We start from the raw sequence: 13,689 nt of genomic DNA on the forward strand, positions 1-13,689 counted from the left end.
TAGTTGCATGTCCCATCTGTTTTTCCAGATTTCCCATGCCAGCAGATACCAAGTGCATAGTATGTGCACAGGCTTGGTTTCCGCTTGCCTTGGGTTTCTGTTGCTGTATTCCCTGTTGGTGCATGTTTCCCTGTCTTACTTCTATCCTCCCTAGCACCAACAATGGAGCTCCCACCAGTTGTTTTTGGTAATTTATCCTCACTATTGCTATTGGAGTCCTCTTGTTTTCTATTTCCTGCGGTATTTCTAGTTTGCAATATTGGTTTTATCTTATCTTTGACTACACTTGTTTCCCTACTATGGCTCCTGTCCCCTATGAGGTCATTTATATGTATTCCTTCCTGCGTATAATTCCCGACTACCTGGACAAAAACTCCAGCTTCACCATTACTGTCTCCCAGGACAGTATCTCCAGCTTCACAATTTCTGTCTCCCAGGACAGCACCTCCAGCTTCACCATTACTGTCTCCCAGGACAGCACTATCAGCCCCACATTTACTGACTACCAGGACATCACCTCCAGCCTTACAGTTTCTGACTACATGGCCAGTATCAAGGGCAGTACCATTCAGCCCAGACTTTTTATGTTCCCATCTGTTGTAGAAAGCTTCCAGGTTTTCTATGAAAGCAGCTTTGATGTTGTCCTTTTTTAATACCCTTGTGATTTTAGTCCACAGATTTTCCTCATTTGGGCATACCCAAAAACACTTCTCTGTTTTAATACTGCTTGTAGCTAGTTCTTGAATATCTGCACAAGGAGCGTGACACCAATTTCCACAAAAATGACAATTTATCCATGTGGAAGCCCGTTTGTTTGACTGACCACAGACTACACACAGCTTCATAATGATTTGAATGGTTGATTTACTGCAATTCTACTAGCAACCTCTTGAATATTCTATTAATAACCTTAAATCACCCTAGACTAAATACTAAATACTCAGTACACACTCACCTATGTACTCCCACATCATAACTGAAACAATCACATTGAACCTTTTATCCATTGTTGACAGGAATATAATAGAATCATTTTTTTCACAAAAAGCATTTTAGAATATAATTATATCTTTGTATTATTCAAATTTTGATTCATTTATAATTAATATTCTACTGTACAACTATGAAATACTCCTTAGTATTAAGTAGACTGTAAGCCAATAATGTTAAGTCGGCCCATAATGCCTAGGCATAATAGAGGCTCTCTTTGTATTGCAACCTACTATTGTAAATACAAAATCTAAATGTACTGTTTGCAAAGACATAAAATAAATAAATAAAAAAAAATAAAATAAATAAGAGCAATTTATTTTAGCCTAACCCAACAAAATATATTTTAGATTTGTTTACAATAATTTAATACTAAACAAACACAGTGAAATATATTTTTTTCATTAGGTTCAGAATTATTTTGGCGAAATTATTGCATACACAAATTTTCGCTTGTCCTTTATGACAAGTGTATATATGTATATATATAGTATATATATATATATATATATATATATATATATATATATATATATATATATATATATATATATATATATATATATATATATATATATATATATATATTTAATGCCTGAGCTTGCTACCATCTGCAGCTCATAAGACTGCCATCCCCACGAGCCCATTTGAGGCGGGGTAGATGGCAGACCAGAGGCCTAGCTTCTCCCTACGAGCCCCGTGAGGGCGGGGAATGTGGCTAGGCCTGGGGACACTTGGTCCCAAAGATGAGGAGGTACTGTACCTCCTCCCATGGGAGACTTAAGTCTCGAGACACTCCCCAGATAGGGAGCCAAGGCCGGGTCACCACTACTTGGAAAAGACCCGGGCCGGGAGAATACCGGCGAATAAAAATATATATATATATATATATATATATATATATATATATATATATATATATATATATATATATATATATATATATATATATATACATACATATATATATATATATATATATATATATATATATATATATATATATATATATATATATATATATATATATATATATATATATATATATATATATATATATATATATATATACAGGGAATATCGGTATGAAGCAACGGGTGTCACCTGTCATAAGTTATCCTGATAGTTTTAGCTAGCTTGTGTTTACTTCGCTATATACACACTTATTTTAAAGCACCCGAGAACAATAATTTTAATAATAATAATGATAATCTTCATTTCTACAAAGAGGCAGAAATGAAAGTTGTTAAACAGTCTTGGGCCCTTTTTATTTTTTCTCTTAGTGTTCTGACGGGAGGGTTGGAGGTTATTTAGATTCGATCCATGGAAAGGGAGAGCAGGTTCAGTTCCTCGGATTAAGAGTACCTTCACCGCCGCAAGGTATCTTCATAAGGTGAACAGATTGTAAAACATTGGTACTTATATTTAACCTGAATAAATCTTGCTTACTTACATACCTATTTGCTTATACAGTATATAATTACATTTCTTTCATAATATTTTATTCTAAAAAACAAGTATGGGTCCATCCACGGTGGCCCGTCGCCTGGTGGCGAAAGCTCTCGCTTCACACGCTGAGGGTCTGGGTTCGATTCCCGGCAACCTGGAGAGGGTTTCGGCCAAGTCTGAGACCAGACCTCATGGTGGATCAGGGTGTGATCAACCAGGCTGTTACTGCTGGCCGCACGAAAGCTGACGTACGAACCACAGCCCGGTTGGTCAGGTACTGACTCTACGTCCCTGTCCAGTGACTTCTTGAAGACAACCATGGGTCTATTGGTAATCCCTCTTATGTATGCTGGGAGGCAACTGAACAGTCTTGGGCCCCGGACACTTATTGTGTCTCTTAGTATACTCGTGGCGCCCCTGCTTTTCATTAGGGGAATGTTGCATCTCCTGCCGAGTCTTTTGCTTTCATAGGGAGTGATTTTCGTGGGCAGGTTTGGTACCAATCCCTCCAGGACCTTCCAAGTGTGTATTATCATGTATCTCTCTCGCCTGCGTTCGAGGGAATACAGATCAAGGACCTTCAACCGTTCCCAGTAGTTTAGGTGCCTTATCGTACTTATGTGTGCCGTGAAAGTTATTTGTACACTCTCCAGGTCTGCAATGTCGCCAGCCTTGAAGGAGGCCGTTAGTGTACAGCAGTATTCCAGCAAGGGTGGAAACATTGGACGTGTTTCCTTACGCCAGTTGTCTATGTTCACCCATCAGTAAAATGGGTACCTGAGTGTTAGTAGATTAGTGTGGGTCGCATCCTGGGACAAAACTAACCTAATTTGCCAGAAATGCTCTACATAAGAAGCAGCTTTCTATATACATGTAGTAGTATGTCATTGATGTCAGCTAGGCCTGTATACTTTGTACATGTACTTGTAGTAAATAAAGACAGTATTATAATATTATTCACTGCGTGAAGCTCTAAACCCGTCCCAGCCAGGGTCTTTTCCAGATAGTGACCCGGAGGGCTTGGTACAACAGATACGGTTTAGGGGCCGGTATATTAGTTTGATGTTGCCAGGCGGCCAAGCGGCGCCACTCAAGGTCAAACTTGTAACAGCTGCTCAGCTTCCCAGATATTTACCTTTATTTATTTATTTATTTATTAACAATTTGAGCATACATACAGAGGTACAAAAAAATACAGATAAGAGCAGCATGCCAAAGCCACTTATACTATGCATAGCATTACGGGCTGGCTTAAAATTAACTAAGCAATGATGAAATCAGTGATAATACATTATTGTAAACAGATAACTATAAAGCACAAGTGAGTATTACAAAGACAGGTCATATGGTTGCATGCATTGTTGTACATTCAGTCGTATGGAGTATTCTGTTAGGTAGTGTATTTAAAAAATAATAAAGTTAGATTGGGTTTTAGGTTTAACATTTATGTGATATAATTGTGAGAAACATTTAAGATATACAATTTATAAGGTTCAGTTATTCAGTATTTATTTGGTTTTGGGTGAGTAAGTGATCTTTGAGTAGAGACTTGAATTTATAAACAGGTAGTGTTTCTTTTATATTTACAGGTAATGAATTCCAGATTTTAGGGCCTTTTATGTGCATTGAGTTTTTGCATAGTGTGAGATGGACACGAGGAACATCAAAGAGTGATCTGTGCCTTATATTATGGTCATGTGTTCTGTTGAGGTTGGCAAGGAGATGTTTGAGGGGAGGGTTAATATCAGAGTTAAGTGTTCTATGCATGTAATAGGTGCAGTAATAAGTATGGATGTTTTGTATGGTGAGTAGGTTTAGTGTATTGAATATTGGTGGAGTGTGCTGCCTGTAGTGAGAATTTGTTATCATTCTAACTGCAGCCTTTTGTTGGGTAATTAGTGGTCTGAGATGGTTAATTGTTGTTGAGCCCCATGCACAAATTCCATAGGTGAGATAGGGGTAAATAAGAGAGTGATATAGGGCCAGGAGGGCTGACTGTGGAACATAGTACCGTATCTTCGATAGTATGCCTACAGTCTTGGAAATTTTCTTAGAAATTTGTTGTATATGTGTATGAAATTTGAGTCTATTATCAAGGTGGATTCCTAAGAATTTTCCCTCTGTTAGCTTTGTGATAGGTGATCCGTTTATCATTATGTTAAGAGGGACATCTGTAGCTCTGTTACCAAACTGAATGAAGTAGGTTTTGTCAATGTTTAATGTAAGTTTGTTAGTCCTCATCCAGGTAGATATTTTCTGTAATTCGGTATTTACAGTATTGGCTAGCGTGACTGGGCTCGGGTGAGAGAAGACGTATGTAGTGTCATCTGCAAATAGTGTGGGTTTGAGTAATTGCGAAGCATTTGGAAGGTCATTTATGTATAGAAGAAAGAGAAGAGGGCCAAGGACACTTCCCTGTGGGACACCAACTGTAATTGGTTGCGCAGAAGAGTTTGCCCCATTTGCGTACACATATTGGCTTCTGTTGCTGAGGTATGACTTGAGGTAGTTGAGGGAGTGCCCTCTTATACCATAGTGTGACAATTTTACGTGGAGCAAGTCATGGTCAACTGTATCAAAAGCTTTACGTAAGTCAATGAAGATCCCCAGTGGGACTTCTTTTTTCTCTATTGCAGTGTATATATGTTCTAGCATGTGTATAATAGCATCATTAGTATTTTTATTAGGCCTGAATCCAAATTGGCAGGGGTTGAGTATGTTTTGGGAGATAAGGTAGGAGTAGATTCGTTTATGAATTAATTTTTCGAAGATTTTTGAGAGAGGGTGTAAGTTGGATATTGGCCTATAGTTATTCAACTCTGTTTGGTCTCCTCCTTTGTGGATCGGGGTGACCCTTGCTATTTTGAGTACTGTAGGGAAGGTGGAGGATTCTATGGATTTGTTAAAGAGTGTTGCAATGATTGGTGATAGCACTTGTGACAGTTTTTTGTATATAAAGGGTGGTAAGGTATTTAAATCTCCTGCCTTTTGTGCGTTGATAATAAGGGAGACTTCGTATGGGTTAGTCGGAGCTAGGAACAGTGTGTTCGGGTAGTTGCCGGTGAGGTAGTCATTTGGTGGGGTATCTGAGCTTGGGATTTTATTGGCAAGGTTTTGTCCTATAGTGGAGAAGAAATCATTGAGTCTGCTGTTTCTGTTGGTGGGAGTTGGGGTTCATCTGATTTTGCTAATTTTATTTCGCTATTTCGTGATATCTTTTTTGTTCCCAGAATTTCTGATAGGGTTTTCCAGGTCTTTTTTATATCACCTCGTAAGTTGGATAATCTGTTCTCATAATACAATTTTTTTGCCCTTCTTATCAGGCTGGTTAGGATTGACGAGTAACGTTTTGTTTGGTCTCTGGTTATGTGACCCATTCTGTACTGTTTTTCATATTGGTGTTTTGTATTTATGGATTTGAGAATGCTGGGTGTTAGCCAGGGACTGTTCAGTCTCTTAGCTGTCATCTGTTTAGTTTTTTTAGGGCAGTGCTTGTTATAGAGGTATTGGGTCTTTTTTAGAAAATTATTAATACATTCGTCAATATCTGTGTGGAGAAATTTTCTCCAGGAGGGGGGTATCAGCCCCCTTCAGCCCCTTCAGCCCTCTCAGCCCTGAGGGGCCACTAGAAGGGGCGAGCGTCTTGTTTACTGCTAGAGTGAGTAATTGATCACAGATGCTATGCGTGGTCAAGTGACCTCTGCTCCTTGCAGGGGTGTTGCAACGTGTATTTTTATAAGAGACAGTACATCTCTTACTTAGCAGGACAATTAAGGAAAATCCTGCTCCCACTTTATTACCATAGTAAAGATAGTGTACATTGTTGTTTATGATTAAGACAGCAAGAAACAAACATTCTGCTTTGCTTCATCGAGGAGGTGACAAGGATGCAAGGTACTAGGTCAGCGTTTTTTTTTGTGCTGGGGCCAGTGACGGGATGGAGCCCTGTAGCGTCTGGCAGACTAACTTTGACTCTACTACGAGACACTGACGCCAGGATAACCAGCAAAGGACACTGATCTGTGCGTTAGTGTGAATAAAGTGTCTCACACAACACAATAAACACTTAAGAGAAGTGTGATCAGCTTCTCTTGTGATACATTGTGAACAATAAAGACGAATCTTGTTGAACATAGTGTACCAGTGTGCGTTTCCTAGACAATGGAAGACGTGGACATCCAAGGACACTTCAGCTTCTATCAAGTCACCGATATCTGTCGAAGGTGTTGAGAACACCATAGCTCACGTTACAAAGAGCAAGGTATGTTACGAATTTCTTGTAGATCGGGGGATTGCGCAATTCTTGAGTCACAAGGAGTTTGTAATCAACCTATAATCGGCAGTAAGGTGTGGACTTTTGAGTCCAAACAAGTAAGTATTCGTCAGCCATCATCGAATGAAATATGCTGACATAACACCCCTAGGGGTAATTTATACTTACAAATTGTATCTCTTGACAGCCCACTTGTTGTGATGGTTTCGACAGCTTCTAGACCTCGTCTGCAGGGGCGGCTGTGTAGACGATTTGCTGTCATTTATCAGCTAAGTGTTCATTATATATTTATAATAAACACGGCAGGTAAGGCCAAATAAAGTCTCAACAATCTGTATAGATTTCTAGCTCAGTGTGCCAATCAATGTTTGCTACTGCTGTTGTGAAGTTATTAATGGCTGCCTCATTGTGAAGTCTGAAGGTGACTTTAGTAGTGTCTTGGGGTAGTTTACCAAGAGTTGTTATGAGGAAAGTAGGGTAGTGGTCTGTCGTATTATCTGTAATTATGCCTGATTTTAAAGGGGATATGGTGTTGGTCCAGATGTGGTCAAGTAGGGAAACACTAGTCTCTGTAACTCTTGTAGGTTTTGTTACTGTTGGTAGTAACATACAGTTACTCATTGTGTTTGTGAATTCAGTAACGTGTGGGTCCTGGTCTTGCAGGAGATTTATATTGAAGTCACCTGAGAGTAGTAAGTGATCTTTGTACATGCGTGCATCAGTTATCATACTTCCTAGGTTTTTACTAAATTGGCTAAAGTTTGACTGTGGAACTCTGTAGATGTTTATCAATGTGAGAGGTTTTTGTAGGTATTTGGATTTGAATTTAGCTATTATATATTCCCCATGTTCATCCCTTGTGCAAGTATTAGTGATACATTCTAGTTGGTCTGAGTAGTATATGGCTGTGCCACCCCCTTGTTGGTCTGGCCTACAGTTGTGTATGGCTGTGTAACCAGGAATGGCATAGACATCTGTACTATCAGGCTTTAGCCAGGTTTCAGTTAGTGTAATGATGGAGATATTGGCATGTAACTAATTTAGTAATGCTATGAGGTCATCGTAATGCTTGCTTAAAGATCTGATATTGTAGTTAAAGATAGTTATGTTGTTGTTGGCACTGAGAAGTGCCTTTGATTGTTCTGCAGTGTAGTAATTACAGTAACTGTTTGATTCATTTAAGTCATTAAATAAGAGGTTGGTATCAGGATCAATGCTTGTAATCATAAGATTTGTAGTGAATCTATAGTTAGAATTAAGTATAAAACAAAGTAAATAGTCTTAAGCTAAAAAATAGCACCTGAATTATTTAACAAATGTAAAATAATGAGCTAAGGTAGTTTTTTTTTTTTTTTTTTTTAAGCTAAAATAAAGGAGACAATATAAAAGGGACTAATACAAATAAAGTGATGATCAAATAATGGAGCTTGGGAATATGATAGTAGGTAGTACTATAAAGGTAATTTTTTAAAGTTAGAATTATAGTATAAAATTATAATATAAAAGGGACTAATATAGGTTGTGGTGAACAATAAAGTGGTAATCAAATAAATGAGCTTTGGAATATAATGGCAAAATTGTGAACTTATTCTACTTTAGCACCTGAGAATAGCACCTTGATTATTTTAACAATTGTGAATATATAAACTAGGGTAGTTATATAAAGCTAAAATAAAGGAGAAAATATATAAGGGACTAAAATTAAGTAATGGTAAACAAAGTTAAATGGACAGATGGTAGGAATTATAATATAAACTTATAATATAAAAATACAATTTGAAATGGTACTTGCAATTGCACTAGTGTCTGGTATAGGTTGTTGACAAGATCAAGATTATAACTAGATTTAAATTGACAAAATAAAATTTACAATTAAAGTACCAAAAGAATAATAGTAAAAAAATAACAATGGTAATGTCTTGGTTATAATATGATAGTAAGATGGTAGACAGGTACCCAGGTACACAGGTACACAGGTACAAAGGATAATATAAAGGTTGGGGTTGAATATACAAACTTGAAAATTTGGCAACAAAATGTTATGGGAAGTATAAGATAATGTTTAATGTACAAAAGTAAAATTGACTGGTAGTAAATATGGTGTTTAATAAAATTTTAGTAAGTAATAATGATTACAAAAAAGTGAAAAAGTAATGTTTATTTCATTCAATATTGCACTGGTAGTTATATTTGGTTATATGGCAGTACAAGGTAATTAAGAGTAATCTAAGATAGTAAATGTGGTATTAAAACAGGTAAAGGTAATTAGACAAGTAATGGTTATTAAATGTCAAAAATGTTAAGAGTAAATTGAAGAGGAACTGTTAATGACTTATGGAGAGGCTAATAAAATAATGCAAAGTGCAAATATGCCTCTGAGGGAATGGAATAGTAATTCATCCAAATTAAAGGACAAAATAAGTAAAGATTACCCTGGAGATGAAGTGCCAAAATGTAGTAATGTATTGGGTTTAAATTGGGAAACTGAGAGAGATTTGTTAATATTAAAACCTAATAATTACAGTATGTCCAATAAATTAACTAAGAGAGTTTTGCTTGCTGAAGTTTCCAAATGTTTTGATCCACTAGGTTTAGTGTCACCCCTTACTATAAGAGGGAAATTATTAATTCAGGAAGCATGGAAACTTAAATGTGCTTGGGATGAAATTCTACCTGAGGAATTCATTAACAGGTGGGATGAATTAATTGGTGATTATGAAAAAATTCCAATGTTGGAGTTCCCATGCCAGGTGGCCAATCAAAATGGGAAAAATGTACTCCACATTTTTTGTGATGCTTCCAAATTGGCATATGGAGCAGTTGCTTACCTTCAATGTAATAGTGTTATTTCTCTTGTTATGCCTAAGGCTAAAGTGTCTCCAATTAAATCATGTACCTTACCTCAGTTGGAATTAACAGCCATTTATGTAGGTGTCAAATTAGCTAATTATATAAGAAATAAGTTGCAGGAGATAAATATTAGCGACACTGTAATTTGGTCTGATAATGAGGTATTCTTACAATGGATTCGTAATGGAAACAGTAAAATTGTGTACGTACAAAACAGAGTCACTGAAATTAATCAGATGCAAGAGAAGTATAATAGTTTGGGTCAGCATATGTTAACATTTAATCATATACCAGGTGAGGAGAATCCAGCTGATTTCTTGTCTCGAGGTTTATCTTATGCTAAATTTGTAAATGCTGTATCATGGTTTAAAGGACCTAGCTGGTTGGTAAATAAAGCTAATTGGCCTGTACAAAAGGCGTATATTACTCCTGTTGAAATTACTGTGACCACCACTCCAATTGTTTGTCCTTCCTTAGTCATTGATATAAATAGGCATTCTTCTTTACCCAAACTAATCAATGTAACTAAGTTTGTGTTTAAATTTCTAAACAAGATGAATATATCATATAAGTTTTCACATCCTCTTGAATATTGGATAAAGAGGGTACAGGAGGAAATCTATGGAAATGAGATTAAATTGATGATGGAAAGAAAAATTGTGAAAGGTTCTATAATAGAGAAATTGGGGCTGTATTTAGAGAACAATGTAATTAGGTGCAGAGGTAGGTTACAAAATGCTGAATTGGATGATTATGCTAAACACCCTATCTTACTGCCCAAAACTCATCATCTAACAAATTTAATTGTTCTAAAAATCTAATGCATGGTGGGGTACAAGATACCTTAAATTGTATTAGGGAAACTTTCTGGATTCCACAAAGACGGCAAAGTGTAAAAAGGGTTGATTAAATCTTGTGCAATATGTCGCCGTGTGGATGCCAGATCCTATATGTACCCAGGTCCTCCACCGTTGCCAAATCAGCAATTTGAGTCGTTTTGCAATGACCTCCGCCTGGCCGCAGTGTGGAAAATACCGTATATTTTCCGGAAATACAGTAATTTATAGGTAAATAGATGCCCTATATTGTATTTTTAAAAGAAGTATGATATCGAAAATGGGAAACCTGTGGCTGGGGGAGTCAGTCGCCATTTTGGTTTTTTGAATTGGATCCAATGTTAGTGTAATGGGAAGAAATTTTCGTGCTCTAGAGGTTAAAATTAGGCTGACACCTCTCAAATAGGAGACGAAATTGTTGGATGTGCATTCCTGCAGAATTTGAGTATCAGGCGACTGGACAAGACAGCTCCAGGAACCTCAGATAAGTCTGTTTATGTTTAATTCTGGCCAGTAATTTCATAAATTTAGACAGTGAGGTTTTCTGGGTATAATACACCTTAATCTCCAGTCAAATTGGTGAGTGATATTAAGATATATTCTCCTTCTGTTATGTGAATGTGTTTATATATAATCATTTTTTAATTTAATATACAGTCCACAAATTTATATATTTACCAGCATTCCTGGTGATGTATCTTTTATTTATAACTAATAGGTCCAGAGCAACTTGTGGATATGACAGTGGTAGGTATCGAAGGGGGACATTTTTTGCGACCTAGGTGTCCCAAATTCCTACTTGTCTAATGTAGTGATACTGGTCCTGTGGGGAGCAGCAGCAGGATAATACTGCACCACCTCTTGGGGCCCTTAACAACAACAGTTTGGTGTGTGTCATGGGCGCCAACACATGGTGTGTGATTCTCTTCTCCTCTATCTATATATATATTAGTGATGCAGATTACATGGTGAGTTTAAATATGTGGCCTGTAGTTATAACTTTTCTCTTGACATATGCAAGACATCACCATCCCTGTAGAAGCCATTATTAGATGTACTAGTCATTATATTTTGTTGTTGCAGAAGTACTATGAAGATTCTATGTTCAATAAAGCCTAGAGATAAGGCCTGTGTTTCTATCACAACAATTTATTGAACATAGAATCCTGGGCTACCTGGTGGTGATCCTGCGCTAGACTACATCACAACATGGAGCGTTTACTGAAACCTGAGAGGCTAGACTCTGACCCCAGCTTATCAACGGCTGCTCAGGAATGGAAGCACTGGTTTAAGACTTTCGAAAACTTCATGGGAGCCCTTCCTAAGGAAGATCTAGATAAACTAAGTCTGCTCATCAATTTTGTGTCACCTAAGATATATGAGGCTATTTCTGAGTATAATACCTACGAAGATGCTATCAAAACCCTTAAGTCTCAGTATATTAAACCTGTAAATGAAATCTTTGCACGCTATCGCCTTGCAACTCGCCGCCAGCAGATTGATGAATCCTTAGAGGAATACTTTCAAGCACTGAAAATTTTAGGTAAGGACTGTCACTTCCAAGCAGTGACAGCTGCTCAGTATTGTGAAGAGTCCATCAGGGATGCTTTTATCAGTGGCCTGCAATCACCAATAATAAGGCAGCGTTTATTGGAGAATAAAACTCTCGACTTAGCCGCTGCCTTTGACCAGGCAAGAGCTCTAGATTCAGCCCAGAAGAATTCTGAAGTATACAGTACCACTCAGCCTTCTCGAGTGGTAAGTGCTGCAATTCCTGACCAAGACTCTTGCAATGAAGTTACTGTGGAACCTGCCTCAGTGACAGCAGCAGCAGGTACGGTGTGTTTCTTTAGTGGTTTTTCAAGACATCCACATCCAAAGTGTCCTGCTCGTGAAGCAATGTGCCATAAATGCCACAAGAAAGGTCACTTTGCTAAAGTATGTCGTGCTAATGCATCAACAAGAGCTAGTGCCTCCACACATTCCAGTGATCATGCGACTCTAGCAACAGTGACTTCTGCGGCTACTCCAAATTCACTGTCAAAGGCAGTTGTGAAAGTATTCATCAAAGGAACAGAAGTAGATGGTCTTATTGATAGTGGCAGCTCAGTTTCATCAACTTTGACTTAGTTAAACGCCACTCCTTGACTGTACATCACTCATCAGGTACCGTTTCCATGGCATCAACATCTCTCTCTATTCAGACCTTAGGGTTTTGTAAGGTAAATCTCAGAGTTAATGGAAAGGATTATCAAGATGTACATTTAGCTATTCTGCCACAACTGTGCTCTGATGTTATCCTTGGTCAGGACTTTCAGAAGCTGCATGGTAGTGTCACCTTAACATATGGAGGTGAACTGCCTCCTCTTGTTGTCTGTGGACTTAGCACTTTAAGGGTAGACCCACCAAAGCTGTTTGCAAATCTTACCGCGGATTGCCATCCTATATCAGCTAAGTCACGCCGCTATTCTTATGAGGATCGGATGTTCATTGAGAAAGAAACTCAAAGGCTGCTGAAGGAGGATATTATAGAACCGAGTGATTCCCCTTGGCGTGCACAGGTTGTTGTTGTTAAAGATGGTTATAGGAAACGGAGACTGGCTATCGATTACTCTGAGACAATCAACAAATTTACACTTCTTGATGGGTACCCTCTACCTCGAATTGATGATACAGTGAACAAAATTGCTCAGTACTATGTGTTTAGCACAACTAATCTACAGAGTGCCTATCATCAAGTCCCTATAAGGAATGAAGATAAACCATACGCAGCGTTTCAGGCTAGTGATAAGAACATAAGAACATAAGAATGTAGGAACACTGCAGAAGGCCTACTGGCCCATACGAGGCAGGTCCTTATCAAAACGACATCTACCTAAAGCTACTCAAGAAATAACTCCCGTACCCCTTGACACCAATCAAACCCAGCCCCTCCCACTCATATATCTGTCCAGTCTCTTCTTAAAGCTACCCAAGGTCCCAACCTCTATCACCCCACTGGGAAGACTGTTCCACGCATCTACAACTCTGTTAGAAAACCAGTACTTACCTATGTCCTTTCTAAATCTAAATTTATCCAACTTAAATCCATTATTCCTGGTTCTTACCTGGTTCGACACCCTCAGTACTTTATTAATGTCTCCCTTGTTTATGCCCGTCATCCACTTATACACTTCAATGATATCTCCCCTCATTCTACGCCTCTCCAGAGAGTGGAGATTTAAGGCTTTAAGTCTATCTTCATACGGGAGGTTCCTTACACAGTAAATCATTTTAGTCATTCTTCTCTGT

Source organism: Cherax quadricarinatus, chromosome 29, assembly GCF_038502225.1.
Source record: "Cherax quadricarinatus isolate ZL_2023a chromosome 29, ASM3850222v1, whole genome shotgun sequence".
NCBI lineage: Eukaryota > Metazoa > Arthropoda > Malacostraca > Decapoda > Parastacidae > Cherax > Cherax quadricarinatus.